Genomic DNA, 19,100 nt, shown 5'->3' with positions numbered 1-19,100 from the left:
TCGCCTGCGTGTGCGACCGAATGAACTCGGAAGCTCCAAAAGTTGGGAAAGTACCCGTGCAGTCAAAGAACCAACCAGAAGGAGGGCGAGCAGCCCATTACACAGAGCCTCGTGCATGGTGAGTGATCAAGACTGTGATTGGACGCAGAGCCTCGTGCACAGTGCATGACCGAGGCTGGGATTGGACAGAAGTTATGAAACCAGCACGTGTCGCAGATGCGGTCGGGTGTACGGATATAATACCGGGAGCGTCCTAGGGAATAAACAAGATCTGCTTCCACTGCATCGGTGACTGAGAGACTCCATCCGAGTGAGCACGGACAGCCTCGGGTTGGGAGGATGGACAGCCACGGGAGGGGATAGCAACAACTTGTATAGTTTAATTTGAATACCTATATTTGACATATTTCCCTTCTTTCCAATTCCATATGAGCTTTTCCTAAATCTTCTGATCTGTTTATTCCCTGGAGTCCTTGTTCTCTACTCTTTTTTTTAATCACTTTTCTGGTCTCATTAAACAGATTTATTTGCTTCTCTTCTCACTGTAAGACCCAGATTCTGTGTGTAGTCAGTCCAGCCCACTGCATTCTTTTCCCCTCTGATAGCTTCTGTTATAGTCTATGAACATCATATCAGTCTGCTCTTGTCCTCTTTTTCTTCTCAATAATTAACCCAGTGAGGTTTTTGGTGCATTCCTTAGTCCTGAGAGAAGAAAGTCTCCTTTATCCTTTTTTGAGGTATTTGAACTATTCAAAAAATGTACCATCTCAGTGCAGCAGGATAAATACTAGGAGGTTTTGTCCTTGAACATATATTCTTTCTTTTGTGGGAAGTATGGAAGGGGACAAAATGAAGGAAACTATAAATATTTATCAGAACATGTTTTTGTTTTATTCCATGCTTTCTGACACTGAAAATGGTGAGTAGGAAGGAAATGTTTAAATCTTGTCTGCCATTAAAAGAAAGCAGAGTAGACATATGATTTCTATGTAAAGTATTTCCATTCAGTCATATTATGTAGATGTGATAATTTAATTATTTCAAATGTATTTATAATAATAAAATTATTCTGTGGTAAATTTGGTTTATGGTGACTGCATTTATTGCACTTCCCAAGTTTCATGTTCCTCAAGGCTTGCCTTTTTTTTTTCCTCTGTTCCTGTTGAATTTTAGTATTGTATTCTGTAAATTAAACTCAAGACTTTATTTTTCATAAATAGTTACAAATACTGGTGTTAACTCATAGGGACTAACAGTTAAGACATCCTCACTGCATTCTTTTCACCTAAGTGCAAAATAGCTTCATACTTTGTATTTTATTTATTATGTTTCAGTTCATGAGAGAAATGGACAGGTCCTTAATAGGGGTTAGAAATGAAGAGCAATATAAATTATTAACAAAGGTAATGACTGATTGTTATGGTTTTGTGGTTTTTGTTGTCGGTATTCCACATCATTACATCATGTAATGTATGGGCAGTTAAACAGTTAATTCCCTGGTTACTGCAAACTGCCTTTTTGGTGTGACCCTCTGAGGGGGAGGGGAGGAGGTGCACGCCCCAGGGGTCTTTGCGTTGGAGGTGAGGTGGTGAAGTCGTGTGCGAGACGCGGTGTCTGTTCCTTCCTGCCTGGCGGAGAAAGCACGTGGTCCTCCTGCAGTTTACTGTGTAAGATTTTCAGCTTGTAAACTCTCTGGTACAATTCTACTAGCTTCATTTTGATATATTTAGTAAAATTAGTTGTTCCTCCTCAGACTGGTGCCGCTGTTTTTGTGTTAGATCCGTCTATGAGTCCCCTGCTTTTCCCCTCTTCTCTTTGTTTCCCCAGGGTGCGGGTCTGCAACTTCCCTGCCACTTTAGCTGTCGGACCGCCCAGGGCCGGCCCCTACCTGCCGACAATTTTTTTTTCTCTTCCTCTTTGCTTGTTTTTTTTTTTCTTTCGGGCCTGTCCCCCTTGTCACGGACGCAGACCCTTAGATAATACCGTGACACTGATGTATATCAGAGGGCAAAGTAACAAAAGGCACAGGTAATCCCTTATAGTTGGCTGTGCAAGGCAAGAAAGAGAAGAATCCTCCTCAAGCTGGGACTTAGAGGAGAGTGTGTTTCAATGGACTACAGAGGAGTCCATGAAAACATGATTTGTACCGACTTTGTCCTGGATTATTATTCTTTATATCATGCTTCCATTCCAGGTTTTCTCTTATGCTATATTAGTTTTGAGAGCACAACATACGTTAAGGTGAGGGGAAAGCATGTTTTATTTTGGGAATGATGCTATGAAAAATAGCTTACATATCTTTTATAGGAAAAAAATTGGACCTCTGAGACTGGCAGGAACAGTACTTTAGATAAAAACTATACAGGTATTCCAACAGTTTCTAACCAAGTCGTTACCTGTTTTGCAAGATAAACTGTTTGCATTGTCTGTTGCTCTTTAACACCTCTGATAATATCTTTTTCTCTGCTTTTTATTTATTTCAGTTGTCACAAGCTAACATATAGCTAATTTCAAAACATCCTAAGCAACCTGATTTTCATACAATAAAAGAAAAATATTGTTCATTTTACACCCAATGGCAATGGCAGCTCAGTTCAACTGTATTAATGAATTCCAGAAGAAAGTTCTCTGGAACATGCATGGGCTGTTATTCATCTAATACTGCTTTGTGAGATTGTTAAATGATTTTTTGCTGCTCTAACATAGAGGACATACTTGAAGATGAAAGCAAATAGTTAATATTTAAGTTAAATTTTAGATTTTTCTACACCAGAGCTAATCTGCTGCCTGTGACATTGCAAAAAATCTTGGGAACTTGTTCTGTAACTCTTGCTTTATGTAGCAATGTGCCGTGAAAAAGCTCTGAAGTTCTGTAGTACATTTTTTTGTTTGCTTGTTTTTAATCTCTAACCATCTTACTCGCTCACCAGCTCTGCCTCTAACCAGATTTTAAGGTGCTCATTAGTGGGCTGCCTTGTGGCTGTTTTTCTCAGAGCTTGAACCAAGGGAACACTCCCACAGCTAGAAATGAGACTCTGCCTTGTGGGTCTTTGGCACAGTGCTTTGTTTCAGCTCCTGAAGTAGAATGCAGTATATCTAGGTATTTTTCATTTTTTTAATTTTTTTTTTATTGTTGAATATAAGGCTCTTGGAAGTCAGCTAGTGTTCACCTGCCAAAAACATCAGTCAGTATCAAATAACATTGTGCATATGGCCTTCAAATTCTGAATTCAAATCATTTCTAGTTAAGAGTTGTACAACAGTCACTTTTATTTTTTCTTGTAAGAGAAACAGCAAAGACTTGAATGAATAATAGAAACACAAAGTCTTTAGGTTCCAAATTTCTACAGCCTTTCAGCTGTATGCAGCATACCCTAGTGCAGCCAAGTCTTCATGATTAGTATATCTGAAAACTGAGTTCTAAGTTGGTGTGGGTACACAACTTCTAGCAGCTCAGCCAAGATAAACTTTATTTAATCTGTTACTTGATTGAGTGTAGATACTACCATTGGTATGAAAATTGTGCTATATTCAAAATGTTGCACAAATAAAAAATCATCTTGTTTGATACTTAGATTGAGGATAAAGCAGCCACTGGGATTTAGGAGGAAATCTGTTAATTTATGGGGATCTAGACAATCTGAGTCTAACCGACCATGTTCTTATTTAGTTTTAGATTTATTTCTTTCTTCTGTATTCCATTCATCTACAGAAGTACTTATTTGTACAAATAAGTTGAAATCAACAATTATTCTTAACCAGGATATCTATGTCTAATTTATTAATCAATATATGTATATTTGTAAGTATGTATATCCAAAATCTCCTTATGTGAATGTATATTTGCAATGGCTATGTGATGCATCTGCCAAGGGAGAGAGTAGTTACTTATTAGCCATTGTTTAATTCAGTCATTGTTTAGTGGTGGTTGACTTTTAGTGCTGGCTTTTAATGATGCTTCTATGATTCTATGAGAAAATGCCTTCTTTGATAGCATAACGCTCAGACACATTATTACTCCATATATCCTGTTTGACCAACCTAGTGGCCTTTGATGATGGTGTCAGTGCATCAGTGGAAAAGGGAAGCACCACTGATGTCATCTATCTGGACTTCAGTAAGGCTTTTGACATGATACCCCATGCTATCCTTCTCTCCAAATTGAAAAGATATGGATTTGAAGGTTCCTTCTGATTCCATGATATTTCTTTTAGTAGAATACTGAATAATGTAATTTATATTAAAAATTACTTGTTGGCAGGTAAGGCTCTAAAAATAATAATATATGGACTTGTCAACGGTTTACGGGCTGGTTCAGCCCTGTTCCATGACAAATGGGGCAGGGGGCCCACAGACCCATGTCCTGGGAAAGGGAAAAGGGAAAAAAGGGTAGGGAGATGGTCCTGAGAGCAAAACAGGAGCAACAATCTGAGGAGAAACAAACTAATTTACTAAATAAGATATCGGAATGCAAAATAACACACTATAATACACTATACTTACAATTTAAGCTGATAAATCCAATACAATGAGGGAGTGTCCAAAATTAAAGTAGGCCTTACTCTGATACTGACAATGAGACGGCTGGGGAGCAAGATGCTGCTGGGATGAGAGACGGGCGGAAAGAGAGACAGGTCTTGTGATCTGCGAGTTTTTATCTTTCCTTCTGACTGGAAAACGGTAACAGGGTTGCAAAGTCCCCTGGGGAATGTAGTAGTCCTTCTCTTCTGAGAACCAGGTACATACACTACATGATGTTATGATGTGGAATACCAATAACTGAAAATCATAAAACCATGACAGGACTTGTTCTGTATTTCCTGTGATAATGAACTTCAAATCATTGTTATTTTTAGTCAAAAAGCCCTGATGTTTCTCAGAAGACAAAACAGAAACAGCATGTCTTTTAGCTCATGTTATTGTCTCCCACTGCAAGTTAGTGTTTCAGCAGAAGGAAAACTTCTTCCATTTGCCTTCTCCATAATGCTATACTCTGCAATGCATGGTCAAGTATTTCCATTTTGCTCATGTGTCAATAAGGAAGATTGTCTTGTTCACCAAGGTGATATGGGAAGTCTTGTCAGCATGTACATACACTGTGTGCAGAGCAGGCTGCTAGCTGTGGTCAAGAGCCCACAACATAACTAACTGCAGGGAGAGAACTCTCTGAAAGCAAGGGATCTGACTGTGGAAAGACATGGAAAGTTATAGGAAGAAAGTAAGATCTTCTGGAAATCCAGTAGTCTGTGAGGCTGAAAGACAGGATGTAGCTTAAGAGGTTGTAGCAGGGTGATTTTCAAACCCATTTATTTCTTCTGTCTTGCAAATTAGTTTGAAAACATTTTAAAAGAGGTTTTTCTTTCAATTTCTAGTAACAGCTGAGCCTAGTTCCTCAAATTCTCCTACGATTTTGTGGTGTGTTGACTTCAAAGAGAAGATCTGGGGAGATCAGTTACAAAGCTCCACCTCTTTGTTTGTTATTAAACCTAGTATTTTCTAAGTTCTTTGTGCTGCCTCTTTTTTAAATCTCTGTCTAGTATTGTTTCATCCCTAATATGACATTGTATTGTGGTTTTTTTTTTATTCCACTCCTGTGAAATTAACATTTATTTTCTTGTTTGAAACTAAAGTAAGTTCAGTTTTTCAAGATGAGTTTTACCATTAGCTGCAAACAGGAGAGCATTTCTCTCTTTCATCCCTTCAATTCTAAAGAGAGTGGCAGTTGGGTGGAGTTGAAATCTTTGCAATCTATAAATAGAAAAGGACGGACAATGCCTTTTGCATTTACTAACAATAGCAGTGCAATTTCTTGACCTTTTGTTACTGCTGCCCTTTTGTTCCCTCTGGCAGCAGAAGAGGACTTGAACTCTGCATGGACTGCAGAGTTGAGCCTCATCTATTTCAGTGGGTCTGCCTTCATTAAAAAAAAAAAAATGTTACAGAATCGAAATCTTGAACTGAATACAAATGTAAGTGAAAGAGCCAAGTGAAGTCTTTCACCTGTGACCCTTTCTAGTGACTGTGTTACTGCTTTAAGCAAACTTCCTGCAATCTTTGTAAGAAATCAATTTCCTGCCAGAAATTATAACTAAAAACTGTGTTTTAGTTTAATCCTTTGGTGGACTGAGATAGTAAGGAATACTAAGGCTAAGAAGGAAGGCCAGCAATAATGTGTTTGTCAAGAATTGCCCCATTCAAATGATGCACACTTTTATGATGTGCAAAGGATAGTTGTTTCAGTCTTCTGTGGTGGATTTAGCTTGTGGCATAGTATCATAGAGTCACAGAATGGTTTGGATTGGAAGGAATCTTAAAAACCATCTAGTACCAACACCCACCAAATCAGTATAGAATGAGAGAATACATTAACAGGCATCCACTGGTAAGTTAAAATATAATGAAAATAAAAACAAACTACATGAACAACTCATTACTAGAAAGCAGCAACATGATTGCATATGTTCTTATGAATATAACACACCGCATAAAACTTATCCCTCCAGCCATTTAATTTCTACAGAAGCTGAAGCTATGAAGTCATTTACTCATGGATTAAGTTCAAATTTGTAAAAGTTTGCATTGTTGGATTAATCAAAAGGTTCCTCTTCAATTTAGGCCACAATACCCAGTCATGAGGAAATAATTCTTCTCTATTTAATGAATTGAGAATGCTGTTTCTTTTGGTGATTTTTGTTTGTTTTCTTTTCAGACTCATTATTTTGCTTCAGCAAGAGAGAAACAATTTTAGGGAAGAATTATTAGGCAGTGGTAAGTACTATATTTAAACACTTCTGCATTTTTTTATTAACAGTAACATGTAAAGAAAACAAAGCACATGATATAATATCTGTGTAAAGTTGAAATATTATGATTTTCTTCAAGAAACTGCTTTATCTGTCTTCAAATTCCTTATAATCTTTCGATAAATAACTTTATTCTTCAGTTCTTCACTTACACTACATGAACTTTAGTTTGGTATAGTGACATTTCTTCTTGTGTAGGAGAAATTGTGCCAATGCATAGGTCTTCCTTGTAGCCGTATAATCCAAATATGATGATGAAAATAAACAATTTAGTATCAGCTACATGGATAAAAACAGCCACTACCAATCTCTCATATAGTGTAAATATTTTGCTACAAATGTATATATTTTTATACATAATGTTTTCCTGATTTGCATTGTATTCTATGTGGTTACCAGAAAGCATTGTTTTACTATCCCAAGCATTTGTGAGTACTATAGCAACTGAGGCAGAAATACAACACTTCAATGAACAAACTGCTAAGTGAGAGATCTTCAGAATTTTGTGTATTAGTATTCTGCAACATTCTTATAATAATACTAGGAAATAAAGGAGCAGTCACGTGCTTGGGAGACAAACTGTAGATTAGACAAAACATTAAACAAATACCAATTTTTGCACAATTATCTCTACTGCAATGTCTCATTATGTCAAGTGCAGTGATTTGCTGAACAAATATTTACACTGTCTTATTCTATCTCTTTGCTAATAACAACATATTAAGTTCTGATTAGCTGTTCTTTATTGTAACAGCTGAGAGATGTTCTACTGTCTTGTTTTTCATATTTGAATAAGAAAGAATCCTTTAAGTAATGTAAGGACTCTTTTTTAGGGTGTTTTTTTTTTTTTTTTTTTTTTTTTTTTTCAGTTTTTAAGTGAGAGAAAATGGAATGCTCAATTTATGAGACTTTTTTTTTTTTTTTTTCCGGGAGGAAAGTTTCAGGCACCTTATGTACAGTTTTTGTAATTTTTATTTCTGAAGGCTGGATATGGACAAACTGTTTGAGTAGATATAAAAGCAGAGTTTCAATACATTTGATATTTGTACAGCTGTATCTCATTTAGAATCATGATTTCTATATTTAAGTGTCGGCGCTTGGTCCCATTAGAGAATTCTCAGTCAGTATGGCATCAGAATAGTAAGTCCTTTTTATTGTGTTTTACACACATCTTATATATCCTTCACTTGTAAGCAGTAAATCCACTCACAGTTAATTATCCTTAAGTTCTTCACAACAACATAGATAACAAACAGAGGGTTCCTTAACTGTCCCAGATGTGACCACATTAGCTGTGCATACTAAAGGAGTATTCTGTTTACACCTTAGCCCTGTCTCCAGACTCCGGAGGCCTCATAGCAATAAGATCTACCAGAGTCTGTTGAGCTCTTTGTTGTTAAATCTCCCCCCACATTTAAGACTATCCCAAGTCTTTCCCAATGTCTTTCCCAAGAATCTTACCTTATCTTAATCTTATTACAGAATATACTATGTGAAATGTTGATATTTCTCAGTTACTGGATGCCACTGAAGGCAGACAGACCTGAGAACATCTAATTTCAGTCTTCAGCCTGAAGCCACTGCCTACCAAGTTTTTCACAAGAATAGGTCTGGTCAAGTATTGACTTGTTTCATCTATTTCTTTTAACAAACTTCTTCTTGTATTTTCTCTCAGGAGTAACTATGGTAGCTACTGTAGAGGGAAAATTCTTTATGCGTTAAAATAAGGACGAAATTGGAACAATATTCAATTAAAATTAGAATGCTTTGGTGGTCTATTAATGGAGTTCTACTCTAGGCAAGATAGCTACAAGTTTTACAGTCTGAAACACCAAGTATTTCTCAGAAAGAGCCCTGCATGTAATAGCATGAACCTTGTGACAGAAATCGTCATGGTTCTATAATTCTGTCACCAGGAAACTAGCTGTGTACAGATGCTTATGCAAGCATATGCTGAACTCCCTGTGCTAATGTAGATTAGAACAGTACCTCAATCTGCATGATAGTAATCTAATAATTTTAAATTAAAATCTTAGGTTCTTTTTGTGTTTTTCTTTCTTTGTTTGTTTGTTTTTAACAAAACTTGATTGAAACCACAAGAGCTTGAAGGAGCATCAGTATTTGCCATGGTAGCGTTCTGAAAAACCACAAGTTATTTATTAATCAATTGGCAGCTATCATGAGATTTCTGTGGCTATAAATATAGACAACATGATAATTTGAGAACCACTGAAAGATTCTCCTTATATTTTAAACTAGGTGATGTGAAGGGCTGGGTAGGGTTGAGGTGCAGTCTATTGAAAATAGTTTTCACATTTTGTGGCTGAATATGGGGTAGAAAACAAATATATAAATCCTGCTTACCAAGTCTAAATATGCTAAAGAAATAATGTTGGCAAGGGCTTGATACTACCCTCAGCCCTGTACTATCCATTTTGTTGGCTGGATTGCTTGAATGCTCATTCAGTTCATTGTATTACAATTTCAGTGGTCAGAGAACCAAAGGAACACAGTCTACCTGCATAACCAAGAATTTAGTGTTACTGTAAACTTTTAAAGCGCAAATCAAATAATTACCATTACTCTAGTTGTAGTGATACAAACAGGTAGCATTTGAATTGTGTCCCATTAAAACAGAATACAACCATGTTTGGTTTTTTTTTTGTTTGTTTGTTTTTTAATTTACCCCTTTTTATGATGTGCTGCTCCAATGTGCTCTGTTCCTGTGAATATTAAGGTCAGCAGTTGCAGTCTGGTGATGGGGTTAGAGTGAGCTCTCAGCATCTGGAATTCTTCACCGAGATAAAAGTTATGTTATGTTTCCTCCTTCCATTCTCCTTTGACTGTGGTAGTATTTTATTTGCTAATGCCGTATTCTTTCTTCTTTTACTTACAATTACCTGATATGCCCAAATTTTTATAGTGTGTTATGTAGATAAAAGGTACTTTTTGTTCTTTTCTTACTCTTCACATGCTTTTTGCCAGTTCCCATGATTACAGTCTTACTGACCAGTAAGGGACCACAGATAATTAGTTCATAACCACTGGTTGTACTTTGCTTGTACTTCTCTATCCTGTATTTGATTCTAGATTCATAGATAGTTCATTCTACGGAGACTGATAACATTACTCTCAAGGTCTTGACACAACCACTTCTTCACACTGGGTTTTCCTGTCTGGGCTCGGAGCCATGTTTTGGTGACCTAGTATGAGGCTTCTGGGGAAAAGGCTAATTGTGCAAATGAGCTGTGAGATGTGTGTGCCAGACCCTCTCATGCTCAGAATCCTTGTCAGAGCTCAAGCCATGGCCCACTAGTATGCCCCAGTGGTTACTAATATAACAATATCCATGACATAATTCATTAAGCTAAACAAAAACTAGAAACACAAGGGCTGCTCCAGTTTTGTTTACCAGTACTGCCTCCTATTTTGTTATGTTGGCCCACAGCGTCAGAGACAGACATTGGTGGTATGGTGGTAGAGGTTGAACTATCCCACCAATATTCTGTTATATTTTGTTGTGTGGCAGATGGCAGCAGAGGGGCAGTTTGACAGAATGCCATCTGACACGGAAGTAGGTATGAATTCCTCCATGTGAAAAAAATTGCACCCATTGACATTCACTGATACTTGCTGAATGTTTCTGGAGTCCAAACATTGCACTGTCAGCACAGTGAGATAATGGGTGGTGTGTTTCAACAACACTGCCACTATAGCATCCGTGAAGCAGTGGGTCACTTTCACTGGTGCAGATGTTTACGAACATGGCATGCAGGCTCTTGTTCAACACTGGTAAAAATACATAGCTAATGGTGGAGACTATGCTGAAAAGCAGTGTTTTGTAGCTGAGAATTTGTTCTATCAAATAGTGTTATTGTGCTCTTTGTTGTAGTTTCCATGGAAATAAATAGGAGGCATTACTTTTGGAGTAACCTGCATGAAAGAGGTATAATAATCAATGGTAAGATAATTATTCTTAGAGCTACGAAAGCAAACACATCACTCCAGACAGGCTGAGATGAGTCCAGAGCAACCCTGGCAACTACATGAGACCTGCTTAAGATTAATGCACATTCTGCTGCCTGTCCCTGGTGATGGCAGTGCTGACCTTCCTGGGCTACAAGTTATGCTGTGCCTCTTGTTTTTTTGATGTCTTTGCTATTTGCCTTCAATATGGCCTACATCTCTTCTGTAACCTAGATAAAGCACATAGTAAAGCGCTGCGAAAACTGTGGATTTGGGGACTGCAAGGAGGGTGTTTCTTTCCCTTTTTCATGAAAAATTGGAGTGAAAGTACATTCTGACTCTTAAAAATATAGTTCTTCCATTAAAAAAAAACCCACAACAATAACAACTTACCACTACCACCACCACCAAAAAACAGGGAAGTGCTTTCCTGCCCCTTCTATCCTTAAATGACTAAGCAGACTTCTGTTTAGTTTGGCCTTATATTCTTAATTTTTCAAACCCTGTAGAACTGATATATATTCATATAATTGCCTTATTTGCATCTTTCCTGAGATACTGTTTTTTTTTTCCCCTGCAACTGATACAATTCTTTCCATTTTTTTCACAGTATTGATAATGTTAATGAGAAATCTTTTCCCTGCAGCTTTTGCTGCATTATCATTTCTTTTATTTTCCTTTCTTTTATTTTATTTTCCTTTCTTTTTTCTTTCCTTCCATTCTTTCCTTGGATTAATTCTGAAAGTCAGAAATGCAGAGAAAAATGTCTCAAATTCAGGGGATTTTTTCTTTTTTATGATGATTTATGTTATTTCATTTTCCCTAGGGGTGCTATCTAAACAACAACAATGGGAAAGGAACACTATTTTGGCATATTAATCATGGAAACTCCTAAGTTGGAAGGGCTCCACAACTCTGTCATTTTTTTTAGTGCTTTAGGATCTTGCAGAAGATGAACAGATACTCTGACATATTGAGGTGTTTGGTAGGTGAGCAAGAATCCTGACAACCAAGCAGATACTGTGTTTGGGAATGCTAGACATCGCAGGTATATATATATATTTAACATAATTATAGGTAAATGATTCAGATGGTCCGTGTCATTCTATGGGCTAGCCACTTGCATCACTTAAGACTATTCTACATTATTCCATTGTCATATGCTTTGAAAAATCACATTTTCACAGCAGCAGTTGACAACATCTTGTCAACTACTGGAAGTATTGTGCTAAAAGGTTTATCAAGTCTATATCTTCTTTATTCCCTTGGTATCTGTTTTTTTCCTTCTCCTCTTCAGCAGTCTTTCATCAATTTGAATACTATGATCTTGAGTATGTTGCATATGCATAGGGGTCTTCACACATGAAAACTAATTTGTGCATTTTTTTTCTTTAATTACAGTTCTGGGAAACAAACCTATTTGAGAACAATCAATACAATTATCTTACTCAAAGTTTAGCATTCAGAACTAGTCACAGTTAAATACCTGAGATTTAATTGGCTACAGTCCTATTTATTTTCCTTCTGTAGCATCTACCTTATGCAAAACACGACAGGGTCATTTTCTAGTTGATAATATGTCTTGCTATCAGACGTAGCACTTTCCCTTAACAGTTTCAGGTGAGGATATTGTTCCTTAGCCTACAATTATGCTGCTACTGATTTCTCCTTGAATTTAATATTTTGGTTAGTCCTGTTGATTGCACAAGCTTCTCAGCCATGTATTTATGAGATGGACTTTCCTGTTCCTCTCAGTATCCCTTCCTGCCACTGAAGGGATAGAAGAAAATAATACTTTTCTACTGCTCTGTCCACTAGCCATTCCAGTCCCCTGAAGTCCTTTTTGGTAGTCCTCAGGCTTCTTTCAGTGACACCATCACTGTTGGCCTGAATGATGGGTAAAAGATAATAATCGGAGGTGCAAATCAGAATAGTAAATTTTCTAGAAATATCCCTGGCCTGGGCCCCAGGTAGGCAACACACTTCCCTACAGGTAGGATCTGGCCGATATATAAGGCTCTTCGTTCCTCTCAGAAGGGAGGGGCCTATGACAATCACCCTTCTTTCCTTTTTGGCAGAGGCAGTCTTGAGCCGTAGAGTCAACCATCTCACCCTAGACAACCTCATGGATGGACCTTCCACTGCATCTCCCCTCATCTATCCCTTGTTGATACTTTGCAACAACAACTATTCTCTTGAAAGTGCCTGTTCATATCATAACTTGAGAAGATTTCCATAAAGATGAAGTTGTCTGGTTTGTATTTAAATATACAAACCTTGTAGACCTGAAATTTTAATGGTGTTTTACATCCCTTTTTGCCTTGACTGAAAAATATGACATTCTGTATTCTTTATAAATGTTCATGTTGCATGCAAATGAAACATAGGATGATACTGCAGTCAGCTGAACTAATCCACTTATTATCTTCATTCTCATCTTGACATTAGGAATGACATTGCATGAAGATGGGTTTTTAATTATTATTTACATGTCTCTTTTCTATAAATACTATTTCTCACTTACTCGTATTAATTATTTTTCTCATTTTGGGAGTTTAGGTAGATCTGCGTGAAGATTTTGTACACAACAGTATTTTCCAAAAGATTCACATGTTATTTTTCCTTGTCCCAACAAAGTAACAGTAAAATATTCACATACAAATGAATAAGGTGCTTTCTGGGCACATACCTACTGAATTTCACTTATCAACCAAGTCTTTTTCTATATGAGAAATTTCTAGTTATTTGGTTGTACTGTGATTTCTTCCACAGATTATTTTTTTTAATGACTTAAAATAATTTATGTTCTATATGTACTGTAGATAGCCAGAGGCTTTGACATTTAATTAAAGAAGACTTACTTTTATATAACCTACTAAAATAACATTTGTTTTTGCTTTTGTAGTAGATGCTATTTAGTATTCTTCCCAAACTTGATTCTTCTTACTAAGAAGACTTTTAGAAAGATAATCTTGGGCTGATCTAATAACCACCTGTTAATTATTGGACATGTAACTATACTGCTAAAGCCAAATCACTTCAGTTAGAGACAAGACATTCCAAATACAATACAAGCATTGAAGTATGTCTAGAAATCTCTGTGTCTGCTGTATCCTTTCCTCAGGTACAGTTACTGTATAGGTCTCTCAAAACTGTTCATTTGATGTTTCCTCTCTTTCTGCAGTGAACTATTCTCTTTCTAAAAATATGAAGAACTGTCTGCCAGTATATCTTATGCTACTGTTAGCTTAGCTGAGCCTATTGCTTTATTTATTGCTCAGCTTTATTCCTGTAAGGTTCTGTCAAGTCTCTTAATCTTGGAACTGACCAGCTGTATTTCACAGAGAATACTGAACTGTGGTTATTTTTGGCCTGGTTAGCTGTAATTTTTCAGGAAAGTTGCATAGTATTTTTTCTATTCCTTGACTAAACATTCATCATTTATAATATTCAGAAGACATGAGAGCATTTGGTCTCTGAATCTCTGAGGGAATAATATGAAGCAAACTGGGAATTTTATGTACCTTAGAAGTTTTTCTTTCTGAGCCAAACAGAAGGTGATGTATCACTCTTAGAGGAAAGCAAAGGAGCTCCTCAGAGAGGGAGCTTTCACAACCCAAAGGATAGCTTTCTACTGCTTTATCTAAAGGTCATTTCCCTTGTTCCAAAGCCAGAAGACGATCCCTCTAGCTGCTTCAGCAAGGCATGAGAAGGAAGCATAATTGCACACACTGGATCAAATTACGTGAAGAGGTAGGATTATGAGCTTTACTCTCATGTTTCTCATTTGTCTATTAGGCTTGGGTTGGAAGAGAACACTTGGTCTTGGCCCAAGATAGGGGGACTGTACAGCTGGAGCTTCAGCTTTTGTAACCAGGCCACTGTGAAAACGTTAGCAAGGAATGTCAGAACCTTAGGTATGCTGTTTTATCAGTTGATATCCCTTGCTCCATTTGTAGAGAAATAGGTGAGAATGAGGTTTCACTTAAACTGTGCAAATGTCTTTTTTCAGTAGTTTATGGAAAGGTAATTCAATAATACATTCCTCACAATGATCAAACTAAATAGTGCCTTAAACAACAACAGGAAAGTCCTTCACAAGACCTTCAATGGGTGCTTCATGTCTGGGAGAATGAAGTACTTCAGCTTTTCTCAAAGGCTGATCTGTTTTTAATTATGTTATTTCCTGTTGCAATGGAAATAGAGGTACTGCTTTTAGTAGAAGACAGAGTAAAATCCATTGTGTGTCCTTCAAATATAAAGAAATGGCTCTAGAAATATTCTACTCATCAGTTAGCAATGTAAAACAAAACAAAACAAAACAGAACAAAACTAGGTAAGGTAGATAATTTTTTTTTTTTTTTTTTTTTTTCCCTTCTGAGGCTTGGTGTGTCATTTTATTGACTTTCTCAGCAGGAAGCTGGCTAGCTCAAGCTTTGACAAGTCAGCCAGATACTGCATGTCTTTTTGTGTCTAGAAATCACAATGACGTGCTGGAACCACTATTCGGAAAGAATGGGAATAACAGGAAATGAAGGATTTCCTTTTAGAATTCAGTTGTTTTCAACAGACATGCAAAATTATTTCCCTCTATGGACAGGAATTGGATGCAGCATTTGCATAGACTTGGGGTAGATTTTAATGTTTTCTGAGTTATGAGAGGTTAAAATTAATCTGAGTCATTTTGAAGGAAGGGAAATTTTTGCCACGAATTTACTGCATGTATTGTTGAAATGCATGTATATGTTGCAGTGAAATTTAGCAAATTTATTGTGAAGTTTACCTGTTGTAGATATGATAGTGGCACTAATAGCAATTACTGTGATTTGAGCAAATGGTAAAAAAGTTTACTTAAGACTGCATTGTGATAGGAAACAGAGCCTTTTGTTGAGATACCTGAGCAATACCTTGAAAATAAAGAAGTCAGAATTTTACCGACTTCTTTGTTTGGTATGAATATGGTGTATGCTATCAGATTTAGGTGTTGTTCAGCTATCAGATTCATTTTGGATTCATGGGAAACTACTTAATTCTGTCTCACCCATTTCCACTTCTAAGGTCCCTTCATGTGTAATTTTCTCCCTGTCAACTTCTTTAGCCACTTCTTACACTTCGATATGTATATTTCTCTAGGAACAAAGTGGTAGAAAATCCTTCGGTTGGAGCTAGATGGAAGGCATTGTGGCAGTATTTCCCCCTGCGGATACTCTGTAACTCCTTTATATAAACAAAGCACAAAGCACCTGCCTGACTACCATCTCCTTTCAGTGGGTTGACTACTGTTACCATACTGCAAGACAATATGGAGTCTGACTAATGCTATTCCAGACTTGTGTTCTTTTAATATTGAATATATACAAACTGGGAAATGTGGATTCAAAATCCATCACAGCTTCTGTGACTGATACAAAATTAAAATGCTAAGCTTGAGGTAGATTACATGTAACTCCAGTCTGCAGTTGTGGTTTCTCCAGACCATAGTTGCTGCCAATCACATGCTGTGAGGGAATGTACCATATATATATCTTCAGTCCATTGGAGCACCATCACGCTGAAGTTCGTTCTTATCTGAAGGCTGAAGCCTGACTGTAGAGTGAAGAAGAGAAAGTAACTGTGCAAGGTGATGTTAGCAAGAAACTATTTCATTTCTTGCTCTCTGATGCAAAACAGGCTGCGGGGCTTTTATCTAAGTCAAATACATTCTTATTTCAGTTCCTTCTCAGGTTGGAATTGCTGCAGAACTGTTTCTTTGGCTTGCGAAAGTTTTAGTGGTGAGCAAATGCTTGTACAATTAAAGGGGGAACACACAAATAAGCAAAGAAATTTGACAACAAACAAACAAAACAACCCTACACCAGTATTAAGTGTGTGGAACTATCAAGAGGTAGCATATTAGGATAATCTGAGTAAAAAGAACTCTGCCTCTCTTGACATATATGTAAATTAATATATATAGTGTAAACAAAAATATTTAAGCCTAGATTTAAATACATTATTTTGCCTACTATAGATAACCTTGGATTTTAATGGATAAATGTTGCATACTAAAACTTTGTGGTTTTTTTTCTAAATTAACTGCTAAAAAAAATAATTCTATCAACTCTATTTTAGTGATAGACAAAGTGTAAAAATAATGGGTTAATAAATGAAATATATCCAGTGTTCATGTGATGACAATGATTGCATGCTGTTCCTTTCCCTTCCTGTCAGTACTATCATTTGGAAGAATGGGGGCAAAAAAAAAAAAAAACCCAAAACATTGTAATGAGAATAAAGAAAACTTTTGTAAGAAATTTCACTATATTTACACTATATTAATGAGTTTAGGGAACATAAAAGACAATGAAATGCAAATAAAATGCAGCGTGTATCTGAAAAGTCAGATAATCAGAATGAAAATTTTAGAGAAGAAGCAATACAATGTTTTAATAGAAAACATGGATTTGATGCATGCATTGAAACTATTCTGTGTAAATATAAATTGTAATTTGTTTCTATAATTGATATTTCTTGGCATCAATGATTTCAGAGGTTGAAACAATTTTAACAATTCTTAGATTTTACCTGCCTTTGGGATGAATATTTCCCTATGCATAAACAGACAGAAGATTTCTGCCCTGTTTCTTTGGGAACTTTAGAGTTGCTAATGCTCAGTACATTGCATACCCTGCCCTGATGTTATTCTTTTTGATTGTTTGTTTGTTTTGTTGGTGTTTTTGGTGTTGTTTGGATGTTTTACATTTTTGAGGGGGAGTGAGTGTGTTCATAGAACTCTTAAGCTATGTCTTACTTGTTGTTTATGTAGTTTGGGTAGACTTAATCTTATCCTGGGTTCATTAACTATAGAGGTACACATACCTATATTTTTTTCCTTCAAAGGGAATTCATCCAGGCAATTCAGAATTCACCATTTTGACTGCCCATGCAATGTTTTTGCTGTGATTCATTGAATAGACTACCTGTGATCTTTTTAATTTGATGTCATAAAATTTGCATTATTGTCAGTATATTACTATGAAATGAGAAAGTCTTTAGAGATCCTTCTTCCACAGCTTTTCAGTGCAAATGCAGGCCTGAGACCTAGGAAGGTCTTGACAAGAGTAAATTTTCACAAAAATACACTGACTAGAATTCCTTTTCTTTTTCCTATTCTATGTCATTTGAAGCTTCTGGCTGAAGAGGACAGTAGCATTAGGATATCAACCTCTTCTAACAGAAAATATGAACAAGAGGGACAGCTTTCATTTGATCTCTAGTAAGTCAGAAAAAAGACTTTGCCATCTCACTGGCTTTTCTGTAAATGTTCTGTTAGTAGTGACCTTCAGAATCAAAGTATCAGAAGACATGCCTCTGCTTTTGTTTTACCCAGTAACATCAACTTTGCTGGTTGTTTTGTGAAGAACAGTCAGATGATTTTTGTGCATTGTCCTGCTAACAGAGAACACGTTTTATTCTACATCCTCCATCTGTTGCTCTGTAAATTGAGGTTACTAGATGTCTGTCTGTACTCTGCACCTCTAAGGCAGGCATGTTCAACCTGCAGGCTGTGGGCTGCATGCAGCCCAGACCATCCCAACCTGTACTGTGGCTGTCCCTTGCCCCATGCCATCATGGTGGCAGCTCTTCCTTGCCAAGCAGCCTCACCTGGCCCCAGGTGTGCACACATGGCTCGGTAACAACCAAACATCAGTGTGCTATTAACAATTCCTCAGCTGAAACTGGGATGTGCATAGGGCACAGTGCAGTGCTAACTCAAGGCTTGGTGAATAATTTTATGCATTTTGATACACTGGCTAAACACAGTCATTTGTATAGCAAAAAATATGGAGCCGTGCTTTCCATTTTGATAAAGGTTTTATCAGGTTTCAAGATTGCCATAAAATCTTCAATATTTTGGTATATTTGCAATTCCATTTTCAGGTGACATGCATTACCTACAAATTTTCAAATGGAATGTATAGAGCTGTAATCAGATACTTGACACAAAAATTGATCATGTCTCTTTACTAGGCTTTTATAAGACCTGTCTTACAGAGAAAAATATCCCTTGATTCACAATCACACCTTATTCGTTTCATCTTTTTTTGCAGTATGTCTATTTATGAACAACTGTTTTCAAGTACAGGAAGATAAAATTTCATCAAATATCTCTGATGAACATATTGAAAACTCACTAAGAATTGCAACCACTTCCGTTGAACCAGACTGATGTTTCACAAGGAAAGGTGACTAATTTTTTTGGTTTTTTTGCCCTTTGCATGTATATATATATATATATTCGTAGAAAGTTCTGTTACTTATATATGTTAACTGTATTCCATATTTTTTATG

Source organism: Numida meleagris, chromosome 2, assembly GCF_002078875.1.
Source record: "Numida meleagris isolate 19003 breed g44 Domestic line chromosome 2, NumMel1.0, whole genome shotgun sequence".
Classification (NCBI taxonomy): Eukaryota; Metazoa; Chordata; class Aves; order Galliformes; family Numididae; genus Numida; species Numida meleagris.
Note: the sequence above shows the minus strand (reverse complement) of the source record.